At 43.1% G+C, this 16,284-nt stretch overlaps 1 protein-coding gene across 1 annotated transcript in view; it reads left to right on the top strand.

The window, feature by feature from the left end:
• Positions 1-1,998: 1,998 nt before the first annotated feature.
• Positions 1,999-16,284, top strand: part of LOC126188237 (alpha-tocopherol transfer protein-like) — a 174,858-nt gene continuing 160,572 nt past the window's right edge. The window contains exon 1 of the mRNA XM_049929795.1: positions 1,999-2,111. The gene's annotated coding sequence lies outside the window, so the exon portion shown is untranslated. The remainder of the gene's footprint in view (positions 2,112-16,284) is intronic.

Here is a 16,284-nt window from a genome sequence, read left to right as displayed (position 1 = left end):
CACCTACGGTACGGCTATCTGTACCGCAGAGTCACACAAGCCTCCCTACCAATGGCAAGGTCCACGGTTCATGGGGAAAGCTGTATGCTGGTGCCTTCGTTAATAGTCTCCACTGGGGCAACATGTCAGTTGATTTTCTGAAACTCTACATTTATGAAATCTGCCTACTTCTCTTCATATATGGCAGGCAAGATGTCATGTGGGAAAAGAGCAAGCTGAGTTTCTGACGGACGATGCTTTTCCAAATCCGCACTGATTTTTGGGCAAAAGCTCTTCCGTCTCAAGCAAGTTTATTATAGTCGGACTGAGACTCTGTTCATGAATTCTGCAGCTAAACAATGTTAGGGATAATTTTGCGCGGCCGTCTTCCCAACGCAAGTTAAATCACTTTTCAAATGTGTGTGAAATCGTATGGGCCTTAACTGCTAAGGTCATCAGTCCCTAAGCTTACACACTACTTAACCTAAATTATCCTAAGGACAAACACACCCACCCATGCCCGAGGGAGGACTCGAACCTCCACCGGGACTAGCCGCGCAGTCTACGACTGCAGCGCTCTAGACCGGTCTGCTAATCCTGCGCGGCTAAGTCACTGTGGCACATTAATGATCTCTCATCAGTTACACTGCCAGAAGCAGAGTTCGTTTTGTTTGCAGATGACACAAGTACTGCAATAAATAGTACGTCGAGTGTAGTTCTAGAAAGATCTGATAATGATATTTTCATGGATATTAATAAATGGTTTAAAGCCAACTCACTGACATTAAACTTCGAAAAGACTCACTATATGCAATTCAGAAGATGTAAGAGGTTTCCACCCAGCATATGCATAAAGTATGAAGAAGAGCAGATAGAAGAGGTTGACAGTCTTAAATTCCTGGGATTACAACTTGACAATAAATTCAGTTGGGCGGAGCACACCACAGAACTGCAGAAACGCCTTAACAAATCTGTATTTGCAATTCGAGTGTTAGAAGACATAGGCGACATAAAAATGAAAAAGAATTGCATACTTTGCCTACTTTCGTTTCATAATGTCATATGGTATAATATTCAGGGGCAACTCTTCAAGTCAAACAAAAGTTTTCAGAGTCCAAAAGCGTGTAATACGTATTATTTGTGGAGTAAATTCACGGACGTCCTGTAGAAACCTCTTCAAAGAACTGGGTACACGAATTACTGCCTCTCAGTATATTTGCTCCTTAATGAAATGTGTCCTAAATAATATATCTCTTTTTCCAACAAACAGCTCAGTTCATACATACAATACCAGCAACAAAAATGATCTGCACAAGGACTTGAAAGCACTTACTTTAGTTCAAAAAGGGGTCCACTACTCAGGAACACTCATCTTCAATAATTTGCCAGCAAACATAAAAAATTTAGTTACAAATATAGATCAGTTTTAAAGGAGACTGAAAGGCTTACTAGTGGCCAACTCCCACTCCATTGACGAATTTTTTAATAGAAACAAATGATGTATTGTATATATATTCATACTATTAGTATTGTTATTTCAGCGTTTTATAAAAAAAAATGTTCCACATCCACGAGGATCTCCTCAGCACGGATCTATGGAACGAAAAACTAATCTAATCTAAAAAAGAGCGGCCAAAATGCAGTTGAAATTATGTCTGTGTGGTATAGACGACAATGACTCACTCCACGCGGCAGGAATGTAAGTGGTGAACAAGTAGTTCTGTCAGTGTTGTTCAGCAACACCATAAACTTTTCAGTACGATAGATATGTTTCACTTTTGTTCGTACAGCCTAACAATACCACACCGAGACGTCAGTGGAGACTGGATGGTCACGACGCGTGCAGGCAATCGCACAACGTCTACAGCAGCTCCTACTTGTGAACGCTGTTGTCTTGTCGCGGTCGCAGCCGCTCACTGAGGCAACAAGTTCGCCTCGAGAGGCTGGTCTCTGAACAGAGGGCCGTGCGCGGCACCTCCCCACCGCCCGGCCGCCTGTGGAAGCCTCCGCCGGGTAGAAAGCGGCCTCTCCGCCAGTCGCAGGGAGACGCGCGCAGAGCCTGCAGGTGCCCCACTAGCTGAGGCGCGGTCGCTGCTTCCAGGCCATCGTCGGCTCACCTGCTCCGGACTGAGGTAAGTGCTCGGCGCGTCCTACCGGCTGCATCCAATCCAACTCCTTCCTCAAGCAGCAGTGGATAATCCTGCAGACTTTTGGTTACTTCCCTAGCACGTACCGTTGATCATTCTTGGGGGGTGATTTGCAGTCTTCTTATTTTATTTTTTATTTACACTCCTGGAAATGGAAAAAAGAACACATTGACACCGGTGTGTCAGACCCACCATACTTGCTCCGGACACTGCGAGAGGGCTGTACAAGCACTGATCACACGCACGGCACAGCGGACACACCAGGAACCGCGGTGTTGGCCGTCGAATGGCGCTAGCTGCGCAGCATTTGTGCACCGCCGCTGTCAGTGTCAGCCAGTTTGCCGTGGCATACGGAGCTCCATCGCAGTCTTTAACTCTGGTAGCATGCCGCGACAGCGTGGACGTGAACCGTATGTGCAGTTGACGGACTTTGAGCGAGGGCGTATAGTGGGCATGCGGGAGGCCGGGTGGACGTACCGCCGAATTGCTCAACACGTGGGGCGTGAGCTCTCCACAGTACATCGATGTTGTCGCCAGTGGTCGGCGGAAGGTGCACGTGCCCGTCGACCTGGGACCGGACCGCAGCGACGCACGGATGCACGCCAAGACCGTAGGATCCTACGCAGTGCCGTAGCGGACCGCACCGCCACTTCCCAGCAAATTAGGGACACTGTTGCTCCTGGGGTATCGGCGAGGACCATTCGCAACCGTCTCCATGAAGCTGGGCTACGGTCCCGCACACCGTTAGGCCGTCTTCCGCTCACGCCCCAACATCGTGCAGCCCACCTCCAGTGGTGTCGCGACAGGCGTGAATGGAGGGACGAATGGAGACGTGTCGTCTTCAGCGATGAAAGTCGCTTCTGCCTTGCTGCCAATGATGGTCGTATGCGTGTTTGGCGCCGTGCAGGTGAGCGCCACAATCAGGACTGCATACGACCGAGGCACACAGGGCCAACACCCGGCATCATGGTGTGGGGAGCGATCTCCTACACTGGCCGTACACCACTGGTGATCGTCGAGGGGACACTGAATAGTGCACGGTACATCCAAACCGTCATCGAACCCATCGTTCTACCATTCCTAGACCGGCAAGGGAACTTGCTGTTCCAACAGGACAATGCACGTCCGCATGTATCCCGTGCCACCCAACGTGCTCTAGAAGGTGTAAGTCAACTACCCTGGCCAGCAAGATCTCCGGATCTGTCCCCCATTGAGCATGTTTGGGACTGGATGAAGCGTCGTCTCACGCGGTCTGCACGTCCAGCACGAACGCTGGTCCAACTGAGGCGCCAGGTGGAAATGGCATGGCAAGCCGTTCCACAGGACTACATCCAGCATCTCTACGATCGTCTCCATGGGAGAATAGCAGCCTGCATTGCTGTGAAAGGTGGATATACAGTGTACTAGTGCCGACATTGTGCATGCTCTGTTGCCTGTGTCTATGTGCCTGTGGTTCTGTCAGTGTGATCATGTGATGTATCTGACCCCAGGAATGTGTCAATAAAGTTTCCCCTTCCTGGGACAATGAATTCACGGTGTTCTTATTTCAATTTCCAGGAGTGTATTTATTTATTGTTCCGTGGGACCACATTAAGGAAAAGTCTCCATGGTCATGGAACGAGTAAATACATGAAATTATAACACGATTGTAGAAGAAGATAAAATGAAGTATAAGAAACATATTCGGGCGACACGTCATTAGTTTAAATAAAGAAAATCAAGAATGTAACACTGAAATTTGCTTAATTTTTTAGCTCTTCCAGGAGCTCCTCGACAAAATAGAAGGAGTGAGCCATGAGGAAACTCTTCAGTTTAGACTTAAAAGCGTTTGGGCTACTGTTAAGATTTTTGAGTTCTTGTGGTAGCTTATTGAAAATGGATGCAGCAGAATACTGCACTCCTTTCTGCACAAGAGTCAAGGAAGTGCATTCCACATGCAGATTTGATTTCTGCCTAGTATTAACTGAGTGAAAGCTGCTAACTCTTGGGAATAAGCTAATATTGCTAACAGCAAACGACATTAAAGAAAATATATACTGTGAGGGCAATGTCAGAATTCCCAGACTATTGAATAGGGGTCGACAAGAGGTTCTAGAACTTACACCACACATAGCTCGAACAGCCCGTTTTTGAGCCAAAAATACCCTTTTTGAATCAGAAGAATTACCCCAAAAAATAATACCACATGACATAAGCGTATGAAAATATGCGAAGTAGACTACTTTTCGTGTTGAAATATCACTTATTTCAGATACTGTTCTAATGGTAAATAAAGCGGCATTTAGTTTCTGAACGAGATCCTGAACATGGGCTTTCCACAACAGCTTACTATCTATCCGTACGCCTAGGAACTTGAACTGTTTCATCTCGCTTATAACATGCCCATTCTGTCTCATTAAAATATCAGTTCTCGTTGAATTGTGAGTTAGAAACTGTAAAAACTGAGTCTTGCTGTGATTTAGCATCAAATTATTTTCCACAAGCCACGAAGTCCTTCGAAGGACTTTATGTAAGCTTACCTTGCAACGCTACTTTCGCGTTCTCGTCATTACGGTACCAGAACGTTTAAGTCCTACCACTGTAAAGACGGAAGATCCTAGATTCGGAATGTCAGAACTGTGCAGTAAGTAGCGGCAGGAACACCACAACAAAATCACACAGCACTAACACTCCAAACCATCGACTCTCGGAGAGAGATTTTAACCGTGTTCAATCCAATGGTAAAGTATCGAACTATTTTTCTCCGAATCATACAGTTTGGGGGAAAAACAGTGAGAATAATTACTTTTGGAAACCTTTTATCAGACAGAGCCTGTTATAATTGTTGTGGATTGGCAAAACAGCCAGTCCACTATGAAGGAAGCCGAAAGGCACGCGTTTAAGCTCACGCAGGCTGGCGTGAGGTCTGGAACAGGACAGGGAAATGAGACTAGCAAAAATAATACGTAGCTGCTGGAATACTTAACTTTAATCCATAATTGGTGAACATCGCTCTTTACGGTACATGTTTTACAGCATCAATAGTAACTGGTAATGGCGCCTTGCTAGGTCGTAGCAAATGACGTAGCTGAAGGCTATGCTAACTATCGTCTCGGCAAATGAGAGTGTAAATTGTCAGTGAACCATCTCTAGCAAAGTCGGCTGTACAACTGGGCGAGTGCTAGGAAGTGTCTCTAGACCTGCCGTGTGGCGGCGCTCGGTCTGCAATCACTGATAGTGGCGACACGCGGGTCCGACGTATACTAACGGACCGCAGCCGATTTAAAGGCTACCACCTAGCAAGTGTGGTGTCTGGCGGTGACACCACAATAATAATAAACTGTTTCGCTTAATAAAACGGCCGCCAGCCCAAATCGGGCACAGTGTCTACACAAAAAGATGAAGTCAATTTTCGACACTGAATAAATAACTACTTTCACTTACTATGGTCACTTGGCAGTAAGTACTATTAATCCCACTTTCTGTTACTTATGGAATTTATCACTACACTTCAGTAATTATTTAAAGAAGACACACATATATTTGAACAAGGGTACAAAAATATTAAGCTTATAGCTGTCATTCACGTGACCAAAACTATTATTTAACACGACTAAATTTCATTTCTTTAGGACTGTTATTTGTTAACGTTTTACTAACGCCAATATTTGTCTGGCTTTCTTTGACATGGAGAAGCAACACGAACAATTACTGTTAAGATTGTTGCAGTTAAACAATTACGTTATTTTACTTTCAGAAATACTATTTAAAACTTATCCTCATGGTCACGCAAAGCGGTGGCCCTTAAACTGATACGTGCAAACTTTAGTATTTAACAATGATTTTCAGAATTTACTACCAAAACAGTACTCTTGCCAGTAATTTACTATTATTCAAGCTTCAATAAGCTTCAGGATACTCGGAATAAATTCGTTTAGGTAAGGACCATACTGAGGTAAATGAAATAGGAAAATTACTGTTAAACACAAAGGTACATTTAACACTTATATTCCACTGATTGAAGATGGATGGTTCATACTGTGATACACTTCTAAATGAAGTACTTTGCCTGCTACTGATGTCGAAGGTGGCGTGAGGCGGTGCTGCGTAGTAACATTGCGCAGGTACGGCTCTTGATGTACATCGCTCTGTCTTCCTCTTGGTGGTGACGATAAAATTACAAATTTTTGAGCTATTACTCGTAATTTATTGCCGTACTGCGCCAATCATGTACAGCACATCCGAGGCCAAAAACCCAGTCTTGCAGGTAAATTCGGGGCCTCTAGTGCTTGACCAACGTAATGCGTGTTCACCACTTGCAGGACAGCTACCGACTGTGTGTAACTCGCGCGCCAATTCTCACTCGCGCGCCACACCACATTTTCCATTCCACTACCTATGATCCCTACACCTTTTCAATTTACAATTCTGCTTACAAAAACCCTAAGTATGAACCATCTACAATTGCATGAGAGCACGTACATACAAAATTGACATAATTAATAATAGTTGTACTTGAAATATTACATAGTTATTTACAAAATATGTTTTAATACATTTATTCCACCTACGTCAAAGAGGTTATTTTAAACAGGTAAACTACACTTAACAAAAGCTTACTCTCATTATAGTATTTGCTTAATTTTTCAAAATTATTATGGAACAAAAAATTTTTAAAATATACAGATTAATGGCAGTATTCTAAACCTTCTGCGTGGTGTCTGTTCTATATCGTGTCTCCCTACCACTTTCGCGCAACGACGCTCTGAGCGTGTTTTTTTATGGAATTGACTAGTTTGAAACTGGGACCTGTTGCTGGTAAGGAGACAAAAAAGCAGTTAAGTTTACCATTGGAAATTTTATTCTACTCACAAAACATCCTTTATAAATTGCACTATTGATAAAAGGAAATGTTTTAATACAGGATGGTAAAAACCAACTGCGTTCAACAAAAATGAGAACGAATATTCCCTGAGTGTGTTTCCAAGTTCTACAATGGATCGAAGGATGACCTATGCCATATCACATCTATAATCTAGGTTTAAATTAAGTTTCACAAAAGAGAAAACTATCAAAATGGTCTACAGTGACCCTCAATTATCTTTAATTACTTATCTAACTTGTCGTAAATTACAGTGGCTGATGTGGCTTCTCAATAACTATATAACAGAAAAATCATCGAGTTTCAGATTTTTACTTCAAGTGGCAAATGTGAACACCATGAGCTTTAATTGACAATCGACACTAGTATTACGTTAAGGGGATGTAACAGATGAGACTTCTGCAGTTCTGAGTGAAGCCTTATGCGCTCAAAAATGCGGCATGTCGTGCGTTCATTACCTTGTCGGCGTTCGTCAGGGGGCGGCGGCCGGCGCAGCTCCGTCCAGCTCGCCCTCTCGGAAGCAACTCTCCTCTAACTTCTCCTTACTACAATTTACCGAAGTTGGTTTAAAAAAACTATCTGGCTGTGTTTTCATCTGACCAGTCAGGGTCTCAATGTTAACCTTAAACTCCGCCTACAAAAATTCTGTCTATACAATGAGAAACGTTATACTTTCCGTGGTGGGGCAATGTTTTTAAAGTTTGCAATGTAACAGAAAAATGGTTCAAATGGTTCTGAGCACTATGGGACTTAACATCTACGGTCATCAGTCCCCTAGGACTTAGAACTACTTAAACCTAACTAACCTAAGGACATCACACAACACCCAGCCATCACAAGGCAGAGAAAATCCCTGACCCCGCCGGGAATCTAACCCGGGAATGGAACGTAACAGAGAAGCGAAAAAGTCTCACCCTAAAACTTGGAGCTGGTGTGGTCCTTTTAGCGTTATCATAAGATCTATACTGTTCTTCTGGAGGGCTCTATCTTTTAACATGGGCTGGGGGGTGGTCCTAACGTAACAGAGACGCGAAAAAGTCTCACGCTAAAACTTGCGGGTGGTGTGGTCCTAGCAGTTAGCTGGCGACGTGGGTGTCCGTCTGTTCCTTATCGTAGGGCCTTCCAGCTTAACACGGTTCTGCTCTCGGCTTCTGTTCTCGTTTCTCCCCTCGGAACTGCGTCTATCTCACGGTGGGAAGGTATGACATGCATTTAGGCATTCTTGTGTTAGTCTGTGGTATTCCATTTGCTCACTCGTTACTCGTATTACTTTGGTTAATTTAATGTCACGGTTTATTCGGAGCTATGTGACATACTACTGGATTTGCTTATCATGTCAGGGTTTTCATGGAAGGTGTTGGATTTGCCTGACACCTTACAGTATTATATTTACAATAGCATAACAACCTCCGTAGCCGTCAGGGGACCAAGAGGGGAACTTGTACCCTGTCTGAATGTGGAGATAATCACAGCAGCAACTTACCACTTCTCTGTGGACACAGAAGACACGTGACAGCATGCTGGGTCTACAGCCTGTTTTACACAGCCCAGCCGTAATAGTGGACTCTGAAGAACGTGGATGCAATATACTATATTTGTGTGTATACGTGGATCCAAAAGAATCTGCCGAGAAGGGAAAAGTGTGAAATTTCGAGGCCGAAAAGTTGATTCTCTCAAGGAGTTGGGGTCCTTTCAAAAGCTACGGGCTCCAACACAGCGCAACAGACATTAATGGAGCTACAAATCTTGTATTCCAGTGGGAACGGTTAAACGGTAATGTGTCATATTTGCAAAACCTGTCTCGCCTTGGTTTAATCCGAGGCTGAGTCGATTCTACCGGCGAGTTACGGTGTGGTTTTGGAAATTTCTCACATTTTCCTGTTCGAATTCTGGCACTACGTTACATTTTACTAAAAAGTAGCTTTCAAAACACATTTTCTTCAACGTTAATTATGGCAGCAAACATTCAATAATAAAATATATGAAAATATTGCAGTGGATACTTTTCTATGACCAGAGGTATGATATTTCTATGTAAAAATATTGCTAGAAGCTGAATCAAAATTCAATAGATTAATGTGGCATTCTTTCCTGATTACTTTTCTCGATATCATACGTAACATCTTCAGTTACTTAGATTTTTATTTGTTTCGGAGTTTCAATTGTCGGCGTAAACATAACATAATTGGTACATGAAGAAAAATATTTTTTGTGGCTAATTTGTTGGATACTGCAGATTCATCCACAAGAAAAATGTAATTTCAGATCGCCGAATCAAAAAGGTGGCATTCGTATTCATATTAATAACGTAAAAGACGAATTTAGCATGTAGTAATGAAACATACTTACCGTTGTGAACTTCCTGTCACATTTAGTAACTGGAGTAGGACACGTTCTCAAACTCACCGAATTAGTTATACCTCCCAACAGAAAAATAATTATAATATTCACATTTAGTGTAACCTCCCAACAGAAAAATCTAGTTTAAGTTCCCAATAGAAAAATTTCATTCCAATAATAAAATTTCAAGTTTTAATGTCATCTTCCCTTAAAGACTGACTGCATATCGAGATTAATAAGTTTTGACGTCAGCAGCGCTGCGTCATGGCCTTGTGAAATCATCCTGAATAAACTGAGATATTCTTACCTCACAGTGATGTCGCCGGATAACGCTATCTATGTATCTGCTCCTATAAGAAACTTTTGGCACAGCCCAGTGCAATGCTGGCCACTAGATTTTCATATGTAGGAAAACAACTGATTTTCTTTTGCTTAATCAACACGAGTATGCACAGGAAAAATTCGTAAAATATTTAAACTCAGATAAATGACTGTCAAAAGATTTCTTCAGAACAAAAGTTATTATTGAAACATTTCTGCAAGGAATTACATGGCACTTTAACATTACAATTGCGGTTAAATCAGTTGTGATAATTTACATATGCGCGCTACAAAACAGGACTGCTCTCTGCGAGCTACTGAACTCGACTTTCTGCCAACATTGCTCTGACCTGCGATTCTATTGTAGCATAGATATTCCATATCGCAGGCAGCACGTGAGCAATCCATCGAAATTACATCTGCTCAAGTGCGCTAGCGAATAGTAATGAACCCCTAATGAACCCCTTACAAGGGTGTCCCAGGAGGAATGCTCAACATTCGAGGTTATGATAGGAACCACCGTACGGAGCTAAAGAGTTCCAGTGAACATGAGGTCTAAAATGCATGCCTCAAGAGCTATGAGCACTTGTTCAGTGGAAATGTGTTTCAAAGCATCGAAGATGACCAAGTGCTCGTAGCTATTAATGCATACAGTTTAGAGCCCATGCTGATTGGACGTCTTTCTTCTTGTTTTGGTCCATATTTCAATCTCTCACGAGGGGGAAAGCAAAGAGGTTGCAGTCGAACATATTTGTTTCACAGTAGGAACATGAAGAAATGTTCATAGCTCTTAAGGTACGTATTTTATATTCCATGTTTACTACACTTTTTTGCTTCAAATTATCCTTCAAATTATCATTCCTGTAATATCCCTGGGTACTGAATAGTCCTCTGGGAATACCCTCTATAAGAAAAATTTGAATATCATAATTTTTTTCTCCTCTTGAATAAATTTCTACGGATGCCCATTCTTTCTTCGAGAACTACAAATATTCTCTTAACAACGCAAATATGTGTAGAGATTTTCGCATAGCCCTGACGCTGTAGTTGTATCAACAAATATTCGGGGTACGTCGAATACAATTAGGCAGAGCAAATATGGTCTCTTCTACATCTATAACTACTTCTATAAGCTGTAAGTCACTGAAGTGAGAGGCAGAGGGTACCTTTTATTGTACCAGCATAAAGTCTCTTCCCGTTTCGATCAAGGATAGAGTTCCTGTGCTAGCTGTTATTTGCCTGATTTTGTCTACACGATCTCTACGGAATAGATAAGCAAAGGCGTTGCAGAATGATTCCATTTTCCTCCCCAGTTAAGATTTTTACCATTTCATAATTTTTAAAATCTTCGGTCTCTAACACTCTTTGCGATACCAACTTTATAGTTCATGAGATAGATTTCAATAATTTAGCGTCTGTCGTCCGAAGGGTGCCGGCATAAATTTCAAATGCAATCAGTGAATGGCCGACTCACATACCAGGCGAGATTTACTTGTACTTTTTCCTGTTTCAAAACCAAGCTTCTAATGAATGCTCATGAGCTTGATTTTATTCTTATTTGCGAAGTATTCTTTTAATTGCAAGTGTGTTCTGTACGAAATACGAAAAAAGGAAACTATTCTGTTTTGCAGGAGATGGATATGTTAATATCACATTTATTTTACTCACTTCAAGCCAATTTTTTTATAATGTTGATATACATATGTAACAGAACATATTCGTAATAGTAACTCAAATCGTATTTAGTCGTTACGTCCTTCTCTTTTCCGTAATCCATTTTTAACCTACGATCACCCGCAAACTGTAAATTAATTTAAGATGCATACACTACTGGCCATTAAAATTGCTACACCACGAAGCTGACGTGCTACAGACGCGAGATTTAACCAACAGGGAGAAGATGCTGTGATATGCAAATTATTATTTTTTCAGAGCATTCACACACGGTTGGCGCCGGTGGCGACACCTACAACGTGCTGATATGAAGAAAGTTTCCAACCGATTTCTTATACACAAACAGCAGTTGACTGGCGTTGCCTCGTGAAACGTTGTTGTGATGCCTCGTGTAAGGGGGAGAAATGCGTACCATCACGTTTCCGACTTTGATAAAGATCGGATTGTAGCCTATCGCGATTGCGGTTTATCGTATTCGCGACATTGCTGATCACGTGGGTCGAGATCCAATGAGTGTTAGCAGAATATGGAATCGGTGGGTTCAGGAAAGTAATACGGAACGCCGTGCTGGATCCCAACGGCCTCTTACCACTAGCAGTCGAGATGACAGGCATCTTATCCGCATGGCTGTAACGGATCGTGCAGCCACGTCTCGATCCCTGAGTCAACAGATGGGGCCGTTTGAAAGACAACAACCATCTGCACGAACAGTTCGACGACTTTTGCAGCAGCATGGACTATCAGCTCGGAGACCATGGCTGCGGTTACTCTTGACGCTGCACCACAGACAGGAGCGCCTGCGATGGTGTACTCAACGACGAAACTGGGTGCACGAATGACAAAACGTCATTTTTTAGGATGAATCCAGGTTCTGTTTACAGCATCATGACAGTCGCATCCGTGTTTGTCGACATCGCGGTGAACGCACACTGGAAGCGTGTATTCCTCATCGCCATACTGGCGTATCACACTGCGTGATGGTATGGGGTGCGAACCTCTTGTTCGCATTGACGGCACTTTGAACAGTGGACGTTACATTTCAAATGTGTTACTACCCGTGGCTCTCCCCTTCATTCGATCCCTGCGAAATCCTACATTTCAGCAGGATAATGCACGACCGCATGTTGCAGGTCCTGTACCTGCCTTTCTGGATACAGAAAACGTTCGACTGCTGCCCTGGTCAGTACATTCTCCAGATCTCTCACCAATTGAAAACGTCTGGTCAATTGTGGCCGAGCAACTGGCTCGTCATAATACGCCAGTCACCACTCTTGATGAACTGTGGTATCGTGTTGAAGCTGCATGGGCAGGTGTACCTGTACACGCGATCCAAGCTCTGTTTGACTCAATGCCCAGGCGTATCAAGGCCGTTATTACGACCAGAGGTGGTTGTTCTGGGTACTGACTTCTCAGGACCTATGCACCAAAATTGCGTGAAAATGTAATCACACGTCAGTTCTAGTATAATATATTTGTCCAATGAATACCCATTTATCATCTGCATTTCTTCTTGGTGTAGCAATTTTAATGATCAGTAGTGTAGTTTTCTGAATTAATATCCATATCACTTACAGCTAATTCATTTATGGAACTTCATCTAAAAATCAGTTTCCAAAGAGTCGAGACCTTAAGTGTTACCGACATGATCAGAGTAGTTTCACTCAAATTTTTAAAGAATCTTTTATTGTTATTTTCTAATTTGCATCAGAAAATATTGCCATATAAAAGTGGATTTGCACGGTGGTGCGCTCGCGTTATGCTTCTAGTAGGTATCTGCGTTAACTGGGTTCGTTCCATCCAACCGAGAAGTTCATTCACTTCCAGTGGCAGACGCAACTAGAGAGACACTGTGCATCACAGAGAGGATAACGGTTGAAATCCCCAGTGGCAGCGTTCCAAGAAGCGTGTAGCAATACTTTACTTCATCCATTACCTAGACTACTGTATGTATACAATGCACGGAGATAAGAAACACTTTATTCAACGTACGTTTACTTAAATATTTACATGCTACACCAACAACCTATCAGACCAACGTTATTTAGTAGACGATTTCTTTTTACATGGACTTGTAGTCCGGGGTGATATGTTACAATACAGCATCACCGGTCTATTGCGGTCTAACTGTGTTGGTGAGTCATCATCGGTGCATTTTTCTAGCCGATATTTCTATGATAGAAATCTGCCAAGGACAGTACTTCTACTTGTGGCATGTATCGGTTAGAAAAATGCACCGATGATGACTGATATCAGTCGAAATCGATTTGCAACAAGATAAATAAACAATGTTTCAGCAACTGGTTGCTACATTCTTGTTAATCTCCAATATATATACACCGAAGAAGAGTCAAAGAAACTGGTACACCTGCCTAATATGGTGTAGGGAACACGCGACCACTCAGAAGTGCCGCAAGACGACGTGGAATGGACTCAACTAATGACTGAAGTAATGCTGGAGGGAAATGACTCCATGAACACAAGAGGGGTGTCCATAAATCCGTAAGAGAACGAGGGGGTGGAGATCTCTTCTGAATAGTACGTTGCAAGGCATCCCAGATTCGCTCAATAATATTCATGCCTGAGGAGTTTGGTGGCCAACGGAAGTGTTTAACCTCAGAAAAGTGTTCCTGGAGCCACACTGAGGCAATTCTGGGCGTGTGGGGTGTCGCATTGTCCTGCTGGAATTGTCCAAGTCTGTCGGAATGCACAATGGACACGAATGGATGCAGGTGATCAGACAGGATGCTTACGTAGTGTCACCTGTCAAAGTCGTATCTAGACGTATCACTCCAACTGCACACGCCCCACACCGTTACAGAGTCTCCACCAGTCTGAACAGTCCCCTGCTGACATGCAGGGTCCATGGATTCATGAAGTTGCCTCCATACGTGTACACGTCCATCCGCTCGATACAATTTGAAACGAGACTCGTCCGATCAGGCAAAATGTTTCCAATCAAAAGCAAATATCGGTATGACGGGCCCAGGCGAGGCGTAAAGCTTTGTGTCGTGCAGTGATCAAGGGTTCACGAATGGCTCTTCGGCTCCGAAAGCTCATATCGATGATGTTTCGTTGAATGGTTGGCACGCTTGCACTCTCTGATGGCCCAGCACTGAAATCTGAAGCAATTTGCTGAAGGGTTGCATTTCTGTCACACAGAACAATTCTCTTAAATTGTCGTTGTTTCCGCTCCTGCAGGATCTTTTTCCAGTGACAGCGATGTCGGAGATTTTATGTTTTACCGGATTCCTGATATTCACGGTACATTCGTGAAATGATCGTACACGAATATCCCCACTTCATCGCCACCTCTGTGATGCTGTGTCCCATCACACGTGCGCCGTCCGTAACACCACGTTCAAAGTCATTTAAATCTTGGTAACCTGCCACTGTAGCAGCAGTAAACGATGTAGCGCCTGCGCCAGACCCTTGTTGTCTTACGTGGTGTCACCGCCAGACACCACACTTGCTAGGTGGTAGCCTTTAAATCGGCCGCGGTCCGTTAGTATACGTCGGACCCGCGTGTCGCCACTGTCAGTGATTGCAGACCGAGCGCCGCCACACGGCAGGTCTAGAGACACTTCCTAGCACTCGCCCCAGTTGTACAGACGACTTTGCTAGCGATGCTACACTGACAAATACGCCCTCATTTGCCGAGACGATAGTTAGCATAGCCTTCAGCTACGTCATTTGCTACGATCTAGCAAGGCATATTGAAATGATATAATCTATCAACAAGAGCGATGTTCACCAATTATGGAATAAAGTCAAGTATTATTTCAACTACGTACTTTATTTGCTATGTTAATGACATGGTAATGTTCCAGACCTCACGCCAGTCTGCGTGAGCTTAACGCGTGCCTTTCGGCTTCCTCGCATAGTGACTTGGCTGTCTTGCCAAGTCACAACATCTTATATAGGCGTTGTCGACCGGAGCGACGTACTCTGTCTGTATAGTTACCAGGTCCAGAAAAACATTTGCATCATACGAGCTCATACAAAATTAATGGTGTGACATTATAAAGTCTATGAATACGTCACTGTTGTCGCAAAGTAATAGAAATTACGTCGCCACTCACAAAATGTGCCAAACAGCAACAATCAGCATTAACGCTATGAGTGAAAATGTTGTTACAACCTGATGATGGTATACGGATCGAAACTGGTTGTTCAAAAAATACGTTTTATCAATAGCTATTGGCGGTAAATTTTGATGTTCTTCAATCAATTCTTTATTCTTATTTTCATTAAATATAGCTGTTGAGGAGCACCACCTTATCCTATTAAAAACAAATTTCACATTACTCATTTTTTGTGTGCAGTGGAACCAAAGGGTGTAGCAGCACAAGTAAAAAATGAGACTTGTAAAAAAGAACGGTGACCAAACGTATTATGTTCGAGTATAATGACTTTTCTGGAGACTAGAAATCTACTCTGAAGGAATGAGCATGGGTTTCGAAAAAGACGATCGTGTGAAACCCAGCTCGCGCTATTCGTCCATGAGACTCAGAGGGCCACAGACACGGGTTCCCAGGTAGATGTCGTGTTTCTTGCCTTTCGCAAGGTGTTCGGTAAAGTTCCCCACAGTCGTTTAATGAACAAAGTAAGAGCATATAGACAATCAGACCAATTGTGTGATTGGATTGAGGAGTTCCTAGATAACAGAACGCAGCATGTCATTCTCAATGGAGAGAAGTCTTCCGAAGTAAGAGTGATTTCAGGTGTGCCGCAGGGGAGTGTAGTAGCACCGTTGCTATTCGCAAAATACATATATGACCTGGTGGATGACGTCGGAAGTTCACTGAGGCTTTTGGCGGATGATGCTGTGGTGTATCGAGAGGTTGTAACAATGGAAAATTGTACTGACATGCAGGAGGATCTGCAACGAATTGACGCATGGTGCAGCGAATGGCAGTTGAATCTCAATGTAGACAAGTGTAATGTGCTGCGAATTCATAGAAA

Source organism: Schistocerca cancellata, chromosome 5, assembly GCF_023864275.1.
Source record: "Schistocerca cancellata isolate TAMUIC-IGC-003103 chromosome 5, iqSchCanc2.1, whole genome shotgun sequence".
Classification (NCBI taxonomy): domain Eukaryota; kingdom Metazoa; phylum Arthropoda; class Insecta; order Orthoptera; family Acrididae; genus Schistocerca; species Schistocerca cancellata.
The sequence above is the reverse complement of the archived record's forward strand: the minus strand, read 5'-3'. Positions and strand labels throughout refer to the sequence as shown.